This window comes from Phymastichus coffea, unplaced genomic scaffold, assembly GCF_024137745.1.
Source record: "Phymastichus coffea isolate CEN01 unplaced genomic scaffold, Cenicafe_Pcof_1.1 PCOF00006, whole genome shotgun sequence".
NCBI classification, from domain to species: Eukaryota; Metazoa; Arthropoda; class Insecta; order Hymenoptera; family Eulophidae; genus Phymastichus; species Phymastichus coffea.
In genome coordinates this window covers 2,563,364-2,577,256 of record NW_026706817.1, presented here as the reverse complement: position 1 = coordinate 2,577,256, position 13,893 = coordinate 2,563,364, and the positions used below count along the sequence as shown (strand labels likewise).

At 32.1% G+C, this 13,893-nt stretch overlaps 1 protein-coding gene across 2 annotated transcripts in view; it reads left to right on the top strand.

Annotated features, from left to right (window-relative positions):
• LOC131668500 (phosphatidylinositol 5-phosphate 4-kinase type-2 alpha) overlaps positions 1-13,893 on the top strand; it is a 681,877-nt gene that overhangs the window by 462,767 nt on the left and 205,217 nt on the right. The window lies entirely within an intron of this gene.

The window sequence follows — 13,893 nt, the reverse complement described above, 5'->3', positions numbered from 1 at the left end:
AAGTATGTTTTTAAAAAACAGATTTTAATAAATCTTTCTATAAATAATCACGTTTACACAAATTACTTTGCTATTTACATTTACCAATATATAAATTTTCAGTTATTGATTTAAATCATTCTAAAGGTTACAAGTAGTCAATTCTTTTTTTATTATGACCATGTGTGACTAATTATCCAAATTAGTTTCTATAAAAAAAAAGTTTATTCAATGCATTTTTAACTTAGTTGAAAATTTTCCTTGGTGATATTAACAATGGACTTGGAGTATTAATTTATTTACATGATTTTGAAAAGATTTTGAACTGATGTTTGTATATTAATTTGTAGACTGATAGGGGCGTCATAAATAAAGACTTCAAAGCATCGTAATTATCTCAATGTCATTTTTATTCCTAGTTAATGTTAATTTTAATTACCAAATAAATATTTTTCGGTATTTATTATTTCCTAAGATAGATCTCACAGAAATTATCTTTTTTAATACATAGTGGAGCCTTACGAACAAAATATTGAGATAAAGACCTTGCTTGTTTTTGTGTAGAACTGCAGCAAGCGCAATTTTTTTGAGGTTCTATTTTAGTTGGCTATGTGATACTTGGCCATGTGATACTTAAGAAAATTTTATTTTTTACTTTCTTATTTTTTTGGGGAAAAACTGGAACGTTAATCATTTTCGAAACTATGCACAATCTGAAATTTTTCAAAGTCCTTTTTGTATCAGGATTTTTTTATTTATAGATAACAAATGAATTTACTATAGGCATATTAACCCATTAACGCTCACAGGACGGTTTTTCGAGACCTGAGTTTATACTATTCTCATGTCATGAATTCTCGTGGAAAAAATTCAGGAACCATTGTTTCTTGTGTTTTCGAGTATCCTCTTTCCAATGATGCTTGTTAAAATTGTCGCTGAAAAACTTTTACCGTCCACAAATCAAAAATAAATAAAAAAAACATGATTTTCTGATTTCATTTTTTTTTAAATCGACTTTTCGTTCCCTAAGCATTTTTTTTAATGCCTAAAACCTTTTTAGATCGCGGTCTCGAGATTTTAACTACAAGTTAGTATGGTTCTCCGGATATGAAAATTTTTCGTATAAACAAAATGGCGGCCGAAGTGAAAATTTTTTATCTAACTTTTAACTTTACAAATTTTTTTCTCAAATACTATAGATTTTCATGAAAATTTTCAAAGAACAAAAATGTCTTAGAATTAGTTGGAAATTACTCTCAAATTTTTTCAGAATCATCCGAGAAAATTTTGGGATTTCAGAAGTCTCTGAATTGAAAATTCAAAAATTATGTCGGAAAATTCTGAAAAAAATTGAGAGCGTTCTTTGTTTGTTTTTAAGACATTTCTATTCTCAGAAAAACTTTCGTAAAGTGCATGGTTTTTGAGAAAAAATTTCAAGTTTCAAACCGCAAGGAACCGTGATGTATTCTTGTATTTATATGATGTCAGTTAATGATTTCACGTATTGTATATCGATAGCTTTTGGGAATACTCCTGAATAATAAAATTATTGAATTTGTCAATCACCTTTTTGTTTTGTGTTACACAATTTTTGTGCAACATGCAAATTACTGTCTTATTTGTTAACCGTATGTAAAGGACCATCCCAGCGGACTTGCGCTCTCAATGATTGTAAATACCGGTATACAGTGTATCGTATATTTTCTTGATTTTCAAAAAATTTGAATACCTAAGGAATATGCCTAGAAAAAGGAAAAATGATCCTATTTGTGAGCCTGATCCTACGAAAAAATGCGCTATTGAATCAACGATAGTAACGCGTAGGAAGAAAAAAAGAATAGAAGCTAAAGAAAAGGACGATGTTGTTGATGCTATTTTCATTCCGAATTCTGATGGTTCTGAAGACTCGGATTTTCTCGAATCTGATGGATGTGATGAGTTTGAAGATGATAACTTTTCTGAGGCTAGTAACAGTGATTCGGAAGTTGACAGTTTTATGCATTATGAATCTTACGAAAAAGTATTGAGTAATTATTCTACAACACAGAAAAAGTTGGAGAATAATTAGCAGTATAGATGGGAACCGGAGGAACACCCTTTCAACGAAACTTTGTCCAATGAAATACTGCTCTCTGAAAAAGATAAAACTAAATTGTCATCTTACTTGTTTATTGAACTGTTCGAGCTATTTTTTTCATTAGAATTTAAAAAGTACATTATATCTTCTACTCTTGCTAACGGTTATAACCTCATTTTATACATATGGTAAAATAATCTTAATGCACTTAAATTACATTTATCCAAGGACATATAAATTTATTGAATATTTATGTTATCAAGTTTAGCATATAATAAATATAATAAATAATAAAGAAAATTGTAAATCAATATTTTACACGAAATTGAACATATTCAATGGCATAATTATACACACCATTTACAATAGAAGGCTATCTCAAAGAGACTATTGGTCTACTGATCCTATGTTGAAATCAGAAGTGGTAATATCAGCAATGTCGAGACATGAATTTGAAAAAATAAAATCGTCTATAAAATACTCAATGCCAGAAGATCAGGACGATAATGACAAAGCGTGGCGAGTAAGAAAGATGCTAAATATTTTTAGAAAAAACATCAGACAATTTGGATTTTTTTCGACAGCTCATTCCATCGATGAAATGATGGTGATATATTTTGGAATGAATTCCCTGAAGCAGTTTATAAAATCTAAGCCTATTAGATTTGGGATAAAGACGTGGGCTTTATGCAGTGCAGATGGTCGTTCTTGGAATGCTACAACAATTACTTATCAGTACTCCACCTAGAAAGATATCTCTTTACCATATTTATTTTGATAACCTCTTCACAAGTCCAGATTTACTAGTTCATATGAAAAAAATTGGTCTTAGAGCAACTGGAACAGTTAGAAGTGACAGAGTTGCAGAAAAGAATGATATAGATAAAAAAGCTCCTAAAGGTACTAATGTTGTGAAACATGAAAAAGGCAGTAAAATGAATTTCATAACAGTTGTTGATTCAAAGTCTGTATCAATTCTTTCTACAGCTGCGGGTATAACTCTACTATCAACTGTTAAACATTACGATAAAATTGAGAAGAAAAAAATCGATTTACAATATCCAAATGCTTTCACCTATTATAATAAATTTACGGGGGGCGTAGATGTACATGATCAGCATTTCAACAGACTCCTTCCGATAATAATATAAAAAAAGTGGACATGCGTTATTTTCCAACGCTTGAAACAATCATCCATAACTAATGCTACTGTTTTGTACAACATGTGCAACAAAAATAGTCAAATAGTTAGTACTGTTATGTCGCGACTACGTAGCCGTGACGTGTAGTTTTAAAATATGTATGATCATTCATTTATTAGTAAATATTATAGTGACAGGAACTTACCTGGGTTATTATTTCGAGTTAAGTTGGCTGTTTAGCTTTATCTTGATAAAGTATATATGAGGTCGGTCGGTAATGATGCACGAACACTCGATTTAAGTAATTATTTATTTATTCAATGACAGAAATGGTTTCTCAAAAATAACAGTAGGTGAATTATACGTTGTTCGGCTGTCGCGCGTCGCGAATCAGCCCGTAAGAACTTTAACAAATTTTAATGTTATTGAGTAGTCACGCGTCGCGAATCAACTACCGAATAGTCGAGTCTTCTGTTTTTATATTGACTCTTCGGCCCATATTAATGTGTTAAGTAATCAAAAAATCAAAATGTCGGGCGCCCCAAATTTTCGGACTACTCATCTTTTAATTTCGCTGAGTTTGTATTTTGTAAAAATGCCGTTCGTTGTTTATACATTATTTCGTTTTTCAATTGATTGCTGATGAAATCAAAATGAAGAAATAGTTACGTCTCGGGACGTAACACCTCCGTGGTTAGATCGTTGTATATCGGTGTGATATCAACGCAAAATAAACAGAGAGAAATGAGAGAGAGAAAAAAATAAATAAATAAATAAATAAATAAATGTGCGTTACTCTTAGTTATTCGGCAATCGATTGAATACGCTTTAATTTTACCTTAATAGTACTTTTAATGTTACGCGGACAATAATACTCCGTATCACGGTATAGTAGAGCTTCATTTCAGGGTTCGATATGTATATATATAACAGATTTGTGTTTTTAACTAATGTGATTCTAATGTGAAAATTGGGATATGTTGTTTCTTTCTGGTGGAAATTTCTTTAGGAGTAGGGACGGGGGATGTGGTGTTTAAGGTCTGATTCGTGAATGGGGTTATTGCTTGTGGGTTCTCATTTTTTTGTTTGTCTATTACTATTTCATCCAATATTCTTCTTTTGACGGAGTTTGGTTTCTCTGTTTGAGCAGCGGTTTGTTCAGTGCCACCAGTAATTGTGTTATTGAACTAAATATGGCTCCTAGCAAGTATGCAGAAATTCCATATATAGAGTGTAGAGTATAGCCTCTGATTATTACATTGATTAGACTTTTACCGCATTGAAATATAATGGCGGTCATTATGATGGCAGAACTTATAGAACCAAATTTAGTTAGTTTGGTGATGAACTTATTCCATGTGCTTCCAGCGATGTTGGTTAATGTTTGTTCTGTCAGTATTAGGTTTGATACTAATCCTCCCTCTACACTTTCGTCGCCTCGCATACTTCTCGCGATTACGTTGAGGAGTGATGCTTTCTCCATGAGAAAGAGGATGTGATTTTGTAGTTTTTGTAGGTCTTCTTGGGAGTAGATCCCACTGGTTGCCAATGATTCTAGTTCCGTCGGTTTCCATGTTATTTTGGTGGTCGGTTTCAAGGTTAGAACTGCGTTGGTTGTTCTTCTCGAAGTTGGTGTCAAATTTATCCATTCGTTTCCTATTTTGTAGTATTGGGGAATGATTGTGTTGCAGTTTATTTCTGTTCCTGTTTTCATTAAGATGTGTGTTTTTGGTGTGAGTTAAAATGTTTCGTTTCTTGAAATGACTGGAAGTTGCGAGAAACATTTGTCTGTATGAAGTAGTTGAACTTCTGTAGGCGTACATTGTATAATATGTACGGCTTCCCCTGCCAGGCGAGCTATGTACCCGGGCTTCTCCATGATGTTGTACGCAAATTCATCTGGTGAGAGGGATGCCAGGGATAAGGAGTTATATAGGACTTTCCTTTCCAATTCACATTTTTGTTGCAATATATCTATATAGAGGCTTTTTATTTCGACCCTGAAATGCTTTTCTACATACACAAATTTGCTATTGAAGTACGTGAATAGATCATAGCTAAGTATCCCTTGCTTCGTTTGAATATCATTGTCGTACAAAATATTGAATTGGGTTCGTTCATATATAAAAAGTTTTGGATGTTCAGTTGTTATTAAGATTCTGTTGCAAAAACTCATGTTCCCTCTAGTTGACAATGCAAAGGATACTTCGTTCGTACTTATGCTAAAAATGGTTTCATGATCGGGTGAGCTTATTTTAGTGACCGTTCCCCTATACAGTATATCGTATTGATTTTTGAAACAGTCTTCGTGCGGTAGTAATGACCAAAAGGTGTAACCTCCTTCCATATCGATACAATGTTGGTCCGAAAACTTACATACTGTACCCGAATTTAATCTTAATCTATCATTATTTAATTCGACTGCTGCATAGCTTTCTAACAAGGTTATTTTTATAAGTCCCTGTACGAGAACATCGCTCCACGTACCAAATCGGTCGGCGTAGGTTGCCCCTGAACAAGTTTTACCCTTACCGTTTCCTGCTAGATCTAAACCTACACTTTTTGTCGAGTTAATCCTTAGGTCGGCTATTGTGTGTGCGTTATCATATTTAAAAATACCCGTATCATGTATAGCTTTACAGTTGTCGTGTGATATTTCGTAAATGTATTCTTGGATTGCATTTTCGGTTGAGCCTAAATGACTAAACATACCGCAATGAAAAATTGTTCGCCTTATTTCTATTTTACATTGTATGATTTTCATTGATTTGAATTCCGTTTTTTGTAATAGTTCGATAGTGGCTTGTGTATTATTTACTTGATTTTCTTGAAAATTGCATTCCCCTGCATCCAAGAGTGAGTATGTTGTAATGGTAGGGCTCGTTGAGCCGCAATTGAAGCCAATAAGTCCTTTGCTTGTTGAAAAGAAGGTGATTATGATTAAGATAGTCATTGATTGTTGCGCCATTGTGTTTCCTGGAAATAGAATAAGATTACTATGCTTGTTTTGTTACGCTTAATTTATTGGCATGAATTGTTTTTGGTTTTCCATTGTAATCGATTACAACACTGCCTTTTTCATTTATTTTTAATACTTCAAAAGGTCCTAAATATTTATTTTTCTCTAATTTCCCCGGTTTCGGTTCTTTCATGAACCATACTTTTCTCCAATTTTAAAATTTACTGGATTTGTAAATCGGTCATAATAATTTTTTGATTTTTGTTTTGAGATTAGTAGATTTTCTCTAGCCATGTGTGATATTATATTTATGTTTTTTATTAAATTCTCTAGGTATCCATTAAAAGTTGGTAATTGTTCGGATTTTTTTAATGGTACGCTAGATGGTAATTTAGCTGGAAAAGCAAAAACTAATTCATGTGGTGTGAAATTGTGACTAGTGTGTATGCTGGTGTTGTAATTGAATTGGGCCAACTCTAGGAGTTCATCCCAATCACATTTTTTTGATGTAAATTGTTTGATGTATTCGCAAAGCGAATGGTAAGCCCTTTCGACAGATCCATTAGATTGAGGTGAAAATGACGTTGTTTCAATTTTTTCGAAATGAAATCTTTTGGCAATTTGCTTTAACATTTTGCTTCTGAAGTTTTGTGCTCTGTCCGTTAGTACTATTTTTGGAGTTCCGAAAGTACAAATAAACTTTTTTATAAAAGCTTCGCTTACAGCTTCCGCTGTTTGGTCTTTTAATGCTACTAATGTGATAAATTTTGAAAGTTGGTCTTGAATTGAAAGTATGTACCGATTATTACTTTTTGTAATATCGAATGGCCCCATTATATCCATGGCAACTTTATCAAAAGTTTTGAAAGGTGTATCTGTTATAATCATTGGTTGTCGTGTAGGTTTACGTTTTAATTTGTTTCTTTGACATTCTATACACATGGAAATTCTTTTTTGTATGTCGTTCTTTAGGTTTTCCCAACAGTATTTATCTTTAATTCTATTGTAAGTTCGATTCACTCCCGAATGACCTCCTAATCTCGAAGAATGATATATTTCAAAAATTTTATTTCTCTGGTCTAACTCACATATATATTCAACATGATTCATACAAACAATAGTCTTGATGTTAGTTCCTATGAAAGTATCATTTATGATTTCTTCTATTTCTGACCATTGTATGTTTCTTATGTCAATATTTTTTGAAATACTCAGCATAGAGATCTTATTTTGTAATAGAAGTCTTTTCAAATTTTTGAACAATTCGGCTAAATCTTGTTTTACTGTTTCCATCGCTGCGGCAGTGTTCAGGCACAAAATAAATATTTTTCGTTTACCGTAGTTTAATGTTTATAAATTATTACTGGATAAATTTTTGTTTATTTTCAAATTTTTCTCTGCAAGTATGTTACTCGTATTTTTGTCTAGCCCTTCATGTTTTTCAGAGATTAAATGGATAATGTTATCATTACGAAGTTGTATGGAACTTTTGCTATAAATGACATGACCTCTATTATAATCATTATTAATGCTACTATTTTTTATACATTTTTTATCTGTATTGTTGGATTTGTATGTATGTTTCTGTTTGCTCTTTTTTTGAATGCATGCGTGATTTGTAATTTGTTCCTTTTTGTCAACATTTAATGATTTTGTCTGTACTACCTCCTCTAAGTTCTCGGTTCTTTTTCTTTGTGCTCGTGTCATAACACAAATTTTTGGTTCTACCGCAATCCGCGATAAACAGTCAGTTAGACCGTTTTCTTTGCCTGGACGATAAATTATGTCAAAGTCGTAATCAACTAGTTTTAGTCGCCATTTTTGTACTCTACTATTATTATCAGCCGACTTTAATGAAAGTAAAGGTTTGTGGTCTGTTACTACCGTAAATTTATTTCCGAATAAGTATGTTCTAAATGTTTTAATAGCGAAAATTATTGCAAGAGCCTCTCTTTCATAAGTCATATAATTTTGTTCTATTTTGTTCAAAACCCTTGAAGCGTATGCGATGGGTCTATCGTACCCTAATTCTCCCTGGGAAAGGACCGCACCCAAACTATGATTCGACGCGTCTGTTCTAACGATGTAAGGTTTGTTAAATTGTGGATATTGTAGGATAGGTGCTTCGCATAGTAGTTTTTTTAATTTATTTAAAGCTTCCTGTTGTTCATTGTTCCAGAAAAATTTTGTGTTTTTATGTAAGAGTATAGTTAATGGTTTTGTTACTTCTGCAAAATTTGGAATAAAACGTCTATAATAATTGCATAGCCCTAAGAACTCTCTAACGTTTTTCGTAATTGTCGGTGTTGGAAAAGCTTCAACAGCTTGTACTTTTTTTTTATCTGGTTTAATCCCATATTCACTGATAATATGTCCCAAAAAGGATACTTCTGTTTTGAGCCAATCGCATTTTTGAGGTTCAAGTTTTAGGTTAGCTTCTCTTAGTTTTTGAGCTATTTCAGAAAAACGTTTATTGACCTCATCCACTGTTTCTCCAAAGATGATTATATCGTCAATAAAAACAAAGCATGTATTGGCGATTAAGTCCCCCAAAATTGTATTAAGAATTCTTTGAAATGTTCTAGGCGAGTTTACTAATCCGAATGGTAAAACGAGAAATTCAAATCTTCCTAATGGATGTATGCTAAATGCTATTTTGAAGATATCTTTCGGGTGCATTGCTACCTGATGGAAACCGGATTTTAGATCGACAACATGATAAAATTTGGCTTTCCCGAGTTGATCAAATATTTCTGTTATGTTTGGAATTAGATATGGGTCAGGAACAGTTTTTTCATTCAATTTCCTGTAGTCAATTACTAATCGCCATCTAGCTTTCCCGTCTGCTAAGCTCTTTTTCTTCACTACCCATGTTGGTGCATTGAAAGCACTTTTCGATTTCCTTATTAAATTATTAGATATCAATGATTTTACTTCTTCAATAGCAATGTCCCGTAATTTGTGTGGCAAGGGAAATTGTTTGACGTAAACCGGTTTGTTGTCTGTTAAATTAATTTCATGTTGTTCTATATTACATGTACCTAATCTGTCGCCATCGGCCCAAAATACATCTTCGTTTTCCTCAATAAGTTCTTTCATTATCTTATAGTTGTTTCCGACTAAATCTCTTAAATTTGTTTTTTCTAATACTCTTTCCTTGTGGCTTAATTGATTTCCTTCAATTTTTTCTTGTTCCTCTCCTAAAAAATTTATGCTCCCCGCGTATACAATTTCATTTTCATTGACGTTGAAATCTATATTTTCCGTTAGTTCAATACTGTTTGGAAAGTTTTCTAAGTCGAAAGATAAATATTGATATGTTTGGATTTCTTCTGAAACAGTATTTTCCGAAGGGAATTCTATTCCTATATTTTCTTTTATAACCGATATAAATTGTTTATAATCGTAATTGTCTGCATAATCATCCTTTGTGTTAGTCATTTCATTAGTACTCATTGCTACATTTATATCGGTAATCATGTGTTCTATTTTGGAAGGGTCTTTCTCTAATTCAGCTTCCAAGTTCGTTATTCCCTTGGAAGAAAAAGGTATTAGTAATGAGTTTTTACAACTTTCGATCTCGCGTTCTACTTTTAAATCTTTTGCAGTCATTGTTTCATTATTTATTTTATCCGTTGTTGTGGTGCAAGGAAATGTAACAGATTCAGGGTCCTCTAGTATATTTTCTCTTTCTAGTGGATGAAATTTGTTATTTTCCTCAAAGATTTTCGATTCTTCGTAGTGTTTTTCTTTTTCGTTTTTTGTTTTATTTTCCTTATTAATGCCATGTAAAATTTTACTTAAAAATCCCTTTTGTTCTTCTGTTATCCTTGATTCCTCTTTCTTTTTGTTTTCGGTAAAAACGATTGAGTTCATTTGAGTTAACGGTATTGATACAAGTTTTATTTTCCTACTATTTATTTCCAAATAACCTTCATCTAATCTTAACTTATTTTCTTTCAGAACAGGTATGCCAAGAATGCCATCATAAGGGATTGAAAGTTCTCTTGGTACAATATGAAAATCAATTAACAACCCATTAATTGTTATTTTTATCAAACCTAATGTTTCAATTGTTTTATCAGTAATACCGGATAATGAAATTTTTTCTGAGTCCAAAATAGCGTTTGATGGTATACAATCGCTTTTTATGATATTGATTTGAGCTCCGCTATCTATAAGTAAATTAAAATTAACACCCGAAAACGGATTCGGTACCTGTATGTATTGTAACAAATTTTTTAACTTTAGGAAATACATTGGCATTTTAGTTTCAATGATACTTGTAAGTTCTATATTGTCATTACATTCATTATAGAGTTTCTTTTGTTTGTCATTTCGGAGGCATACTTTGTTATTTTTTTTCGTTTTGGTTTGCGACTCATATTGTCTTGTTAAATTTAATGCGTAAGTTTCATTTTGATCATCAATGTCCATTTTTCGTGTTGTCGTTATTTCGTCTCTTAATTCTGCAGCGAGTGACTTTTTATTTGTTTCCTCCGTGCACTCATGTTCGGAAGAATCTATTCGTTTCCCTGATTATTTCGTCTGAAACAAGTCGACTCTGTATGATCGGTACGTTTACAAATTATACAAAATTTTTATTGGTTATTTTCTAGTGATTTTATAATTGGACATGATTCGACTTTATGACCTGATTCCTTGCAATAAGTACAAATACTAGTGGTTTTTGCGTTTCTTTCTAAAGCTCTCAATTTCAAACAATTGTCAATTACATGATTATTCATGTGGCAATAATCACACTTAGTGTCATTATTTCTTTTCCCAAAATTATTGAATCGTGAAGGTCCGTTATCGTGATTAAAATTTCCATTTCTGCGTTTATTGTCACTAGAATTTGTATTTGAACTGATTTTATTATCGTTACTTCTATTGTTCTTACTATAGCTAACCAGGATTCTTGCCAATTCACAATTATTTGCTTCATGATCTTTTTCTTTACAGATTGAACATATTGCAAATCTACGTTCTTTCGTTTCGTCCGTGTTTGGGCAATATTTTACTGAGTGACCGATTTCATTGCAACGCCTGCATGTCACATTTGGGCAATTTCGTATCGTATGGTCGCTGCTGTCGCAAACAGCGCAAAAGTTCGTTGATTTGAAAGATTTTGAACAGTTGTGCGGGGCGTGTCCGCTTTCCTTACATTTCCAACATAGTTCAAATTACATAATAAATGGGCATTGTGTAACTGTATGACCCATCACCTGACAATATTGACAATGATTTCCTTTAACTCTGTTAAATTTGCAACCGTCTATAGAATGCCCCTGAGCATTACAGAATTTACATATCAATTCGATCTTTTTATTTACAATTTTACAATTGTTTGACAGGTGATCTTTGTTCTTACAATATACACAAGCTCCTTTGTAACAAAATAAAGCTTCATGGTTATAGTCCTGACAAATTTGACAATTATATATGTGAGTAACATTTGTTGAAGCAGTAACCGAGTCTACATTACTATGAAAGGGACTAGCGATATCACCCCTCAATAATCTTTGTTTTTTTTAAATTTGTTTCAATTTCAATAGCGTCTTGTAAAGCAGTGCCCAAATTAATGTGATTTCCTAATTCCAGACGAATGTCTTGTTGTAAACCTTGTTTAAAAATTTTTAACGCGTCAGCATTTAATACTGTTTCATACGTTTTGAAATCTTCGTCAGTTACATCTGCTTCTAACTTTTTCATTTCTTTAATTTGCAAAACTATTTCCTGTAAACGGTTTGCGAATGCTAAGACGGATTCATTTGGTTTTTGGATGATTTCCATAAATTTCCCATATAAACTATGAATATTGTCAAAGGAGGGAAATAGCTGCCTTATCACTTCGATATAATCATTTATCTTATCTATTTTGATGTTTACTAATGCTTTATAAACTTCTCCGCCCAATTTAATTTTCAGAATTGATATTAAACTTGGTTCATCTAACTCAGAAACAATTGTTTTTACGTGTATATACTTTATACACGTAAAAACAATTGTTTTTACGTATATATACTTTATCTTGATATACTTTATCTTGATAAAGTATATATGAGGTCGGTCGGTAATGATGCACGAACACTCGATTTAAGTAATTATTTATTTATTCAATGACAGAAATGGTTTCTCAAAAATAACAGTAGGTGAATTATACGTTGTTCGGCTGTCGCGCGTCGCGAATCAGCCCGTAAGAACTTTAACAAATTTTAATGTTATTGAGTAGTCGCGCGTCGCGAATCAACTGCCGAATAGTCGAGTCTTCTGTTTTTATATTGACTCTTCGGCCCATATTAATATGTTAAGTAATCAAAAAATCAAAATGTCGGGCGCCCCAAATTTTCGGACTACTCATCTTTTAATTTCGCTGAGTTTGTATTTTGTAAAAATGCCGTTCGTTGTTTATACATTATTTCGTTTTTCAATTGATTGCTGATGAAATCAAAATGAAGAAATAGTTACGTCTCGGGACGTAACAGTACAAAAGAATTTGCTCTCGAGATTAGTCGACAATATTTATCAAAGAAAAAGAAGTACCATTCACTAAAAACTTGTGAAACAAAGAAAAATTGTAATGAAGGAAAATGTGCAGTTAGAAGTAACAAGATTTGTGAGGACTGCAATTTATGTTTCTGTGTCCAATGTTTCAATAAAACTCATTTGTCATAATGGCTGATGATAAAAAAATTACAAAATTAAAAAAAAAAACAAAAAAAAACGAGATTCTCGGGAACGTCTATCTCCTCGTGGTGAGAAATGGGCAACATTTAGATAATATAAATGGCTGAAGACGTTTTCATTTTTGGTAAGCAAAATATTTGTTTAGCAAACTTTAACATTTTTTTCTCGAAAAGTATACTCTTTAGGAACATTTTTCTAAGAATAGAAATGTCTTAAAAATAAACAAAGAACGCTGTCAAATTTTTTCAGAATTTTCCGACTTAATTTTTGAATTTTCAATTCAGAAACTTTTCCGAAATCCGAAAATTTTCTCGGATGATTCTGAAACAATTTGAGAGTATTTTATAACTAATTCTAAGACATTTTTGTTCTTTGAAAATTTTCATGAAAATCTATAGTATTCGAGAAAAAAATTTGTAAAGTTTTAGATAAAAAATTTTCACTTCGGCCGCCATTTTGTTTATACGAAAAATTTTCATATCCCGAAGTCCATACTAACTTGTAGTTAAAACCTCGAGGCCGCTATCTATAGAGGTTTTAGGCATTAAAAAAAATGCTTAGGGAACGAAAAGTCGATTTAAAAAAAAAGTGAAATCAGAAAATCATGTTTTTTTTATTTATTTTTGATTTGTGGACCGTAAAAGTTTTTCAGCGACAATTTTAACCAGCATCATTGGAAAGAGGTCACTCGAAAACATAAGAAACAATGATTCCTGAATTTTTTCCACGAGAATTCATGACATGAGAATAGTTCAAACTCAGGTCTCGAAAAACCGTCCTGTGAGCGTTAATGGGTTAACCCATTAAGGCCCAGGCCAAAACTGGAAGAGATAGCTTCAAACTAACTATGCGATTCATAGGCAAACAAAAAAAAATACCCGTGTTTTTTCTTTTGCCATTTGCAATTGTTTATAAAAAATTATTTAAAGAAATTACCAAAAAAGTTATTGTTTTACGAATCTGATTACGGAAATCTATTCTACGGGAAAAAACATGAAAAAAATGTATGTAACATTTTTTTACCGGACTTCAATTTGTTAATAAAA